Source organism: Babylonia areolata, chromosome 1 (assembly GCF_041734735.1).
Source record: "Babylonia areolata isolate BAREFJ2019XMU chromosome 1, ASM4173473v1, whole genome shotgun sequence".
Classification (NCBI taxonomy): Eukaryota; Metazoa; Mollusca; class Gastropoda; order Neogastropoda; family Buccinidae; genus Babylonia; species Babylonia areolata.
The window spans coordinates 34,202,205-34,211,236 of NC_134876.1; the positions used below are offsets into that span (position 1 = coordinate 34,202,205).

At 40.5% G+C, this 9,032-nt stretch overlaps 1 protein-coding gene across 2 annotated transcripts in view; it reads right to left on the minus strand.

Annotated features, from left to right (window-relative positions):
• The window catches only part of LOC143282131 (alpha-1,6-mannosylglycoprotein 6-beta-N-acetylglucosaminyltransferase A-like), a 100,511-nt gene extending 92,796 nt beyond the window's left edge, over positions 1–7,715 (minus strand). The window contains exon 1 of one of the 2 annotated variants that reach the window (XM_076587659.1): positions 7,576–7,715. The gene's annotated coding sequence lies outside the window, so the exon portion shown is untranslated. The remainder of the gene's footprint in view (positions 1–7,575) is intronic. The other variant, XM_076587668.1, reaches the window with a different exon arrangement.
• Between the last annotated feature and the right edge of the window lie 1,317 nt (positions 7,716–9,032).

The following is a 9,032-nucleotide window of genomic DNA, read 5'->3' on the forward strand; positions in this document are numbered from 1 at the left end:
TAACCTGGCCTTCACAGTCCACAGTCTGCAAACAAAAACCTCTGGCCAGTAAAACGGTGTTTTGAAAACAGATTTGCTGTCTAAACCATGGCCTGAAAGTAAAGGTTTGAGGTACATACAAAGTACAAAATATACCATGTACAAATTACAAAACAATCAAAATGACTGGGTTTGCACTGATCATGTTCAAAATCATGTTCATGCCCCCTAACAGTTCAAACAAGTGCAAAGGCCATCTCAAAGCTTTCAAAACCCAGAAAAATATATCATATTTCAGTTACTGACTGCTTAACACTTCTGCAGTTTCCCTCCCTGCCATTCTCACCATCGATGATGAGATCCATCTTCCAGCCAAAGTGAAAAGTATCCTGAAAGAAAATGGCTGGATTTGGGTAGAAAACAACAACGAAACTACCCTCACATCTCAGGCATGAGAAACAAAATAAAACTCCAATGACTCAAATCAAAAGATGCTAGCACTAACAGCAGCTTCTCTCCAAGGCCCCCCACCATGGATGCACCATGTCTGATTGCTAAAAACTGTGAGCAATGCATGGCCAACTTGTACTTTCTTCCACTGGAACCACCAGGCTTGCATTTTATGGCTGCCAAATGCAAAAAAAAACAACAACAAAAACTAAACTCCCAGTAAATGTAAGATACAACTCCCTTAAAACTGAGAAACAACTTCCTATATCCAAAGATGATGGGTAAGTGAGAAATGTTCTGATCCATAACATGCTAACAGGCATCCTCAAAATAGATTTTACTGTTGCTCAAACCCATTTTTGTCATGGAATGGGACTTGCTAACCCAACTGTTCTTCATCTTCGTCACTTTGTACTCATGTGTGAGTGAAGTGAAAATCATTTGATGACATGAATAAAAGAATTTCAATATAATCATAATTTATGCTCTCTCTCTCTCTCTCTCTCTCTCTCTCTCTCTCTCTCTCTCTCTCTCTCTCCTATTCTTTTACTTTTCTTTACAGTAAGCACATCAACATCATTTGCTGATTCTTTCAATTTCAATTCCAATAACCCATCAAACCATGAAAAGGGAACAGATTATCATGAGACCTTCAAGTGTGTGCTCTTGATCTTCTGCATTTCAGCAGCTTCTGTCAATCCAATCAGCAACTGAAGTCAAGTTCCACAGGCTCCAGCAAGTTTTCTTCAAAGAATGTGTGTTTACCAAAGAAAGCAACCAATACCCAGATGTTTGACTGATTGATCTGTGCTAATGGCCCGACCCCAATCCTGCAATTTATGTAATTGGTTCTGGGGCTGCAATGAAACAGAATTACTGCTTGCTGCAAGCTCAACTGATCAACGTGAACATTAATTGATCATGGACCACAGCTCACAACTGGTTTTGATGCAATCAATCAACCAGCTTCAATGACACATGGTCCATGCTTCCTCAGCCTCACAGACCTGTCACTATCATTCTGAAACTGAGCAAAACTAGTGTCAAAGAAGGGAGGACAGACAGGCAGAAGCAGAGACAGAAAAGCATGAGGATGTGAGTTAAAAGTACTAGTCAAGTCAACAGCAAACATAGATACTGAAAAAAAAAATTCACCTATTTCCTGGGAAACAATAATGAAATCAACGTTGAGCATGCGAGAGAGACAGACAGACAGACAGATAGACAGACAGTCTTTCACTTGCACACAAAGACAGAGTATCTGGAAAAAGGAAAGAAAGAGGATGTAGAAAGGACAGTGATCACAACCTGAGGAAGAGGAGATGAGAATGATTCACATGAACTGGGGTGGAGGGGAGGAGGGAGAGAGGGAGAGAGAGAGAGAGAGAGAGAGAGAGAGAGAGAGAGAGAGAGAGAGATGGTTTATTCATGACATAAGCCCTTGCCTTTCTGAAGGAAGATAAACATTAGAATGCTAAGTGACACATTCACATTGTTCTTGATTACATCATATGTATGCATATACATATTTATATTAGCTTTTTAAATGCTTAATATAGAGAAAGAGAGTGAGACAGACAGACAAACAGACAGGCAGAGTCACTGAGACCAAGATGGTTTATTCATGATATAGGCCCTTGCCTTTCTCAAGGAGGACACACAGAATGCTAAAGTCCCACATTCAAACTGATCTTAATTAGGTTACATATGACATGTACTTCCAGAGAATTTCAAGAAGGTGGAGATACTATTGTAATTTTCATACTGAAAGAACCCCCTCCCCTCACACCGCTTGAGAGAGAGAGAGAGAGAGAGAGAGAGAGAAAGCACACAAATCTCACAGATCAATAAAATAACACTCAAGGCATTTGCACCCCACCCCACCCCACCCCACCCCACCTGTCTCCCACACCCACCACATCCCAACCTTTCATGATCTCAGGATGAACCCCTCCCCCCCACTCCCCAAAACAGCACTTGGCACTGAGTCACAAACCCCGTTGTGTGCTAGAACTTAACTGCACACAACCCAACCCCCTCTGCGTGCATAATACATGTTACCTGATGTGAGCAGGAAAAGGGCTGTCGGTCTGTCTGCATGCAGTTGCCAGCCAGCTGCCTGGTGTGTGCGTACCCTCAGCACAGGTAGTGCTGCTGTTGATGTGAGCCTCATTGCAAATAATGCCTCCGTGTTCCCTGATCTATCTTTTATTCCTGTTGTTCTAGAATTGATTAACTGTGTGTCTGGCCACACTGGCTGAATTCGCCCAGTGGGTGCTGAGTGTGGGCTTTCAGTGTGGGAATTCATTTCAAATGTTATCACCTTTTTAAAAAAAATCTAAATTATATCTCTTTGGGATTTCTCTTTCTCTTGGATTACAATGTGTGTGTGTGTGTGTGTGTGTGTGTGTGTGTGTGTGTGTGTGGAAGTGCCGGAGAGTGGTCTCTGTCTGTGTGCGTGAATCTGTCCATGTGTGTGTGTGTGGAAGTGCCCGGGAGTGGTCTCTGTGTGCGTGAATCTGTCCATGTGTATGTGTGGAAGTGCCCGGGAGTGGTCTCTGTGTGCGTGAATCTGTCCATCTGTGTGTGTGTGGAAGTGCCCGAGAGTGGTCTCTGTCTGTGTGCGTGAATCTGTCCATGTGTGTGTGTGTGGAAGTGCCGGAGAGTGGTCTCTGTCTGTGTGCGTGAATCTGTCCATGTGTGTGTGTGTGGAAGTGCCGGAGAGTGGTCTCTGTCTGTGTGCGTGAATCTGTCCATGTGTGTGTGTGCATGCATGTATGTCCTCTGTGATACATGAGCATGACACAAATCGGAAATGCACGTGCAACAAAAACACATCTGATACCTTCATAGCTTTGACTGAATCAATTCATACATTTATCTGATAATTCTGAATTGTGCTTCATCCCTTACTGTCAGTATGCCTAAAATCCTTAAACGAGTCAGTTGTGCTGTGTTGTGAAGTGTTGTAAAGGTGAGTGAGTGTGGTACTGTAGTGTTCTGCATCAGCCAGTGTTTCCACTGTGCTGAGTTCACTGCTGTGTGCACTGTAATGTTTTTTTTGTTGCTGCAGCTGGACCTGTTTACAGTTGATCTTCTGCCAATCTCCCTGTTCCTCTGTTCTTCCCCATGTCATCACCAACATCACTTTGCTGATGATTCTGTCAGGGATGTGTGTTTTCATGTTTCAATAGTTTACTTTCTGTCAGGATGTGTGTTTTCATGTTTCAATAGTTTACTTTCTGTCAGGGATGTGTTTTCATGTTTCAATAGTTTACTTTCTGTCAGGGATGTGTTTTCATGTTTCAATAGTTTACATTCTGTCAGGGATGTGTGTTTTCATGTTTCAATAGTTTACTTTCTGTCAGGGATGAGTGTTTTCATGTTTCAATAGCTTACTTTCTGTCAGGGACGTGTGCTTTCATGTTTCAATAGTTTACTTTCTGTCAGGGACGTGTGCTTTCATGTTTCAATAGTTTATTTTCTGTCAGGGACGTGTGCTTTCATGTTTCAATAGTTTACTTTCTGTCAGGGATGTGTGTTTTCATGTTTCAATAGTTTACTTTCTGTCAGGGATGCATGTTTTCATGTTTCAATAGTTTACTTTCTGTCAGGGATGTGTGTTTTCATGTTTCAATAGTTTACTTTCTGTCAGGGATGTGTGTTTTCATGTTTCAATAGTTTACTTTCTGTCAGGGATGTGTGTTTTCATGTTTCAATAGTTTACCTTCTGTCAGGGATGTGTGTTTTCATGTTTCAATAGTTTACTTTCTGTCAGGGATGCGTGTTTTCATGTTTCAATAGTTTACTGTCAAACACTGACATCCTATGGACTTGGAGCAAATCAAATCAAGTTATGGAGCTTTGAGCCTCGCCGACAGCTAAGGCCATCTCAAGGCTATCACCACATTAGCATCTACTTCAAATCAATGATAAAAAAACACAGTTTAAAAACTAATCACTGCTTCAATTTTTTCACTCAAAAGCTTTAAAATATTCCAGTTTAAAACATTTAAATCTGATCAAAAATGGTCACTTCTTTCAGGAAGTCTATTAGCATCCAAGGAGGGATACCACAGAACTGACATGGATAACTGGATCTTTTAACATACACACTTTCTTCAAGCATTTACACATAAAACTTGAAAGAGTTCAGGCATTAGGTCTGAGCATAGGTTGACTTAAGAGCTCAGAAAAATCTCCATGGTGTCCTAGGAGTTTATAAAGAAAAATAAATGTGTAAACTAAATTAAATCATTCAATCTGCCATACCTTATAATATCATTTTCATGATTTATAAAGTAACATTCACAGTTTTATCTCTTCGATGTTTCTTTGCTTTTTCAGTGCAACAGCACATCTGCTGAACTGACGCCACAATTTTTTTAATCCTTGCTGAACATTCATTTGAGACTCAAGGGGAATGCCTGTATATATATATATATATATATATATATATATGTAGATAGATAGATATTAGTATTGATTATAATCAATATAACATTATCAACATATAAAAACTATGGACTTAAGCATGATATAATGACGACAAACATTGGGGAGTATGGATATGTTTATTCTGAGGATGCTCTCTGTGAATCAAAACCATACCACCACAGCTTTCAAAGAGGGTTGTGAAAGAAGCAAAAAATGTTCAAAAATGATTAGTATAACATGCACAATAACAATAACAAAAAAACAAAAAACAAAAACAAACAAAAACAAACACACAAAAAACAACAAACCAAACCAACCAAACAAACAAAAACAACAACAAAAAACAAAAACAAAAAAGAAAAAAGAAAAGGAAAAGAAAAACAACCCAAAACAAGAGGAAGTAACAAAATAAAACGCAGAATGGATGCCCCAAAAATGCATTTAAATATATATAAAACAACTCTGCAATACCACAGCCATACATACAATATGAAACATGATACACTGTCAATACGGTGACTTACTGAAACACTATCGTTATATAATTATAATATATTATAATGATTATCATCATCATCATCATCATAATCATCATCATCATCATTCCATTGGCAACTCACTCATTCTCTCAAGTCTCTAAATCAACACCAATATATATATATATATATATATATATATATATATATATATATATAAAGAAAAAAAAAAGAAAATACAAGTTTGTTTCCGATGTACAGTCCATACATGTACATCGTATATGTATGTCATATAAATGCATTAAAACAGTCTAGTAATAATGCGCGCACGCGCGCACACACACACACACACATACACACACACACACACACACACAGATGCAAACACATACAAAGAAACACCCACACACAGCTATCAGAAACAAACAAACAAACAAAGCAAAAAGCCAGCCCAGAGGACAAAGGTTGGACAGGGTTACCTCAGTGCAAAATACTGGACACCTTGTTATCTAACCTATATTAACAGAGCTCTCTCTACACACACACATGTATACACAACACAACACACACACATATGTGCTCATATGCACATGCATACATACACACACACACACACACACACATATATATATGTGTGTGCGTGTGTGTGTGTGTGTGTGTGTAACACTTACAGTTACAAGTTACATGCACGCACATACAAAAACACACACACATACATCTATACACAGCCACAGACAGAGACCAAAAGAAGACGTAGACAAATGGAGAAACTGAAACATAAAGGTCAAGATAAAGGGAACAGGTGAGAAGTTAGAGAGAGAGTGAGAGAAAGAGAGAGAGAGAGAGAGAGAGAGAGAGAGAGAGAGAGAGAGAGAATGACAACACTTGACAATGACAAATGGTTTTACCTGCAAATAATGTATGTGCTGTGGCCACTTTGGCCATAATGCCGTCAGTACAATCATAAGAAGGGCAGAGGTGTAGATTATGTATCTATATACTGGTATATATAGAAGAACTGAAAGACACATAGACAGACAGACAGGCCAAGACAGACTGACAGGCAGACAGAGGTAGAGACTACAGAGACAATGGAAGTGATAAAATGTCAGACTGAGACAGAAACACCTATCACAAACCTTATTAACAATCTCTCTCTCTCTCTCTCTCTCTCTCTCTCTCACAGACACATGTGCGTGCGTGCACACACACACACACACACACACAAACACACACACGTTTGTGTGTGTTGCATGAATCATGAATTTTTATTTGTTTTCTCTGCATGTGTTCGCCACATGTGTGTGAGCACACACACACACACACACACACACACACACACACAAGCGAACACACACGCACAAACACACACACACACAAACACACACATGTATACATACACACAAAACTAAAGAATAACTTGCCTCCCACCCACACCTCTCTCTCTGTCAGGACAGTGTTTTTTTGTGTGTTTTTAATTGCCCACTTAGATCTGCATAAGTGTGCTTAAGAGTATAGGTCAGCTGACACTCATGACAGAGACACTGACAAATTAGTAATATAACAGTAATATAACAGCACAGTCATAATTTCATATGGCAAAATCAACAGGGTATGATTAAAGTTAGTCTACTGGGGGCCTGTTCCTTTCTAATTCTGCCGTTTCTTTATCATGTTGTTTTGTTTGTCTGCTTTTTTTCTCCACACCTTTGTCCAGTGTGCTGACCCCAAATCGCTGAAATGTTAGTTCGGCCGTGGCCTGTAGACCATTCCCAGCCAACTTCTTCGAACTGTTGTCAGAGCGTGGTGGAAGAAAATATCAAATTTGTATCACAAATGACAACCCGGCAAATACTAAATAGGTAGTCGATGGTTTACAACCACAAGGCAAGACTATGTCCTATCGACCAGATATCTAATAGGCCTGCTATTTACTAATTTAGCCGAATCGTGAATAGTCGACAAATAATTATGACATGCTCTGGAATATGAGGTCAAATAACATAAATTTACGTATGTTGAAAACATTTGGAAGCATCATCATTGCCGAGTGTACTCAGCAAAAGAACCCACAGCAAACGAGCAAAAGCACTGCTCACATTACTGACACAAACGATGATGAAGACTTTCATTCATTGCATCGTTCGATCGAACGATGAACTCAAATAAATCCGTCATGATTTTGTTCAGTCAGAGCTTTCATTGATAAAAGAAATAAGAAGTTTATACATACCACAATTTGGGCCCGCCACACAGCCAAAACGCTCCATCACACACACCAAAACAACAACGAGGAAGATTTGATCTTTTGATTCCGGACACACCACCAGAAAATGCACGGCCAGTCTTGAGGCGGTTGCTCTTTCTTTTTTTTTTTTTTTCTCCAGCAGACTCCCACTACCCAAGGGCAGCTACTCTAGTGAGATGCCACATCAAATAAGATTTACGGATTGCCCTCCCTGCTACAGACCGGCTCAAGATTGTAACCCATATTTTGCTTGCAGTTGTTGTTGTTGTTGTTGTTCTTCTTCTTCTTCTTCTTCTTTTTCTTCTGTTTTCAAATCATGATTGCAAGTACGAGCAAAACCAGTCCCACCGTGCAGTTCAACAGTTTATCCAGTTTCAGTTGTTCAAAGTGGCTTCAAACTGTGCACACTGATTCATGTCATACATTACAACACATCTGCTCACAGAAAAAAAATGATACCAGCAGTACCAGTGCAGAAATCTCATTACGATCGAGTACCCCTGTTTGATATCACACATAGTGGTCAGTCACACCTGTGTGTCCAGTCGAAACGCAAACTTATTGTCGTGCAGGAGGGTCCGGAGCTTACGGAATGGAGAGGCCCTCGGGGGATGGGGGTGGGGGTGGGAGGAGGGACAGGTGTGGGGGCTGGAGGGGAGGGGGCGAGGGGCGGGGTGGGGGGGGGGGGCATTACTGTATGCATTCAAGTTACAACAGATCATACATCGATTATCACATAAACAGTATGGACTGGTACTGGTAAAAAATTCTTGTTTTTATCCCCCCCCCAACACCCCCCCCCCCCCCAACACCCCCGCCCGCCCCCCGCCTCCCCCCCCCCTCTCTCTCTCTCTCTCTGTCAAGCATTTCCTTGACTTCGATCAACAAGGTTTAAAGGTTCAAAGGTTCAAAATCATTTTAATCCGATAAACCCGATTTCGGTACATGGAGACACAAGGGAAAAACAGGCCCACATCCTCGAGACGTGCAATCGCACGACATGATAAAGAAGAGAAAAAAATGGGGCCGGGAAGAAGAAGAAGAAGAAAAATGAGCGAAAAAAAGGTAAAAATGTCACAAGGTGTGCGCACCACTGCGCGATCATGACCGCATCATGAATACCACCATATAAAATAACACCGTGGAACCAAGGAAAAGAAATCATGCCGCTGCAGGGCACATATCATGCACACACTGACGCAAATAAACAATCAGCAGTTCTATATATGGGAAGAGAGAGAGCAGAAAAAAGGGGGGAAAAAGAGAATTGAAAAGAACACACACACACACACACACACACACACACACACACACACACACACACACACTTATTGTGGATAGATGTTAAAATGAAGATAACTGCACACACACACGCACACACACACACACACATACATACATACACACTTATAGTGAATAGATGTTAAACTGAAGATAACTGC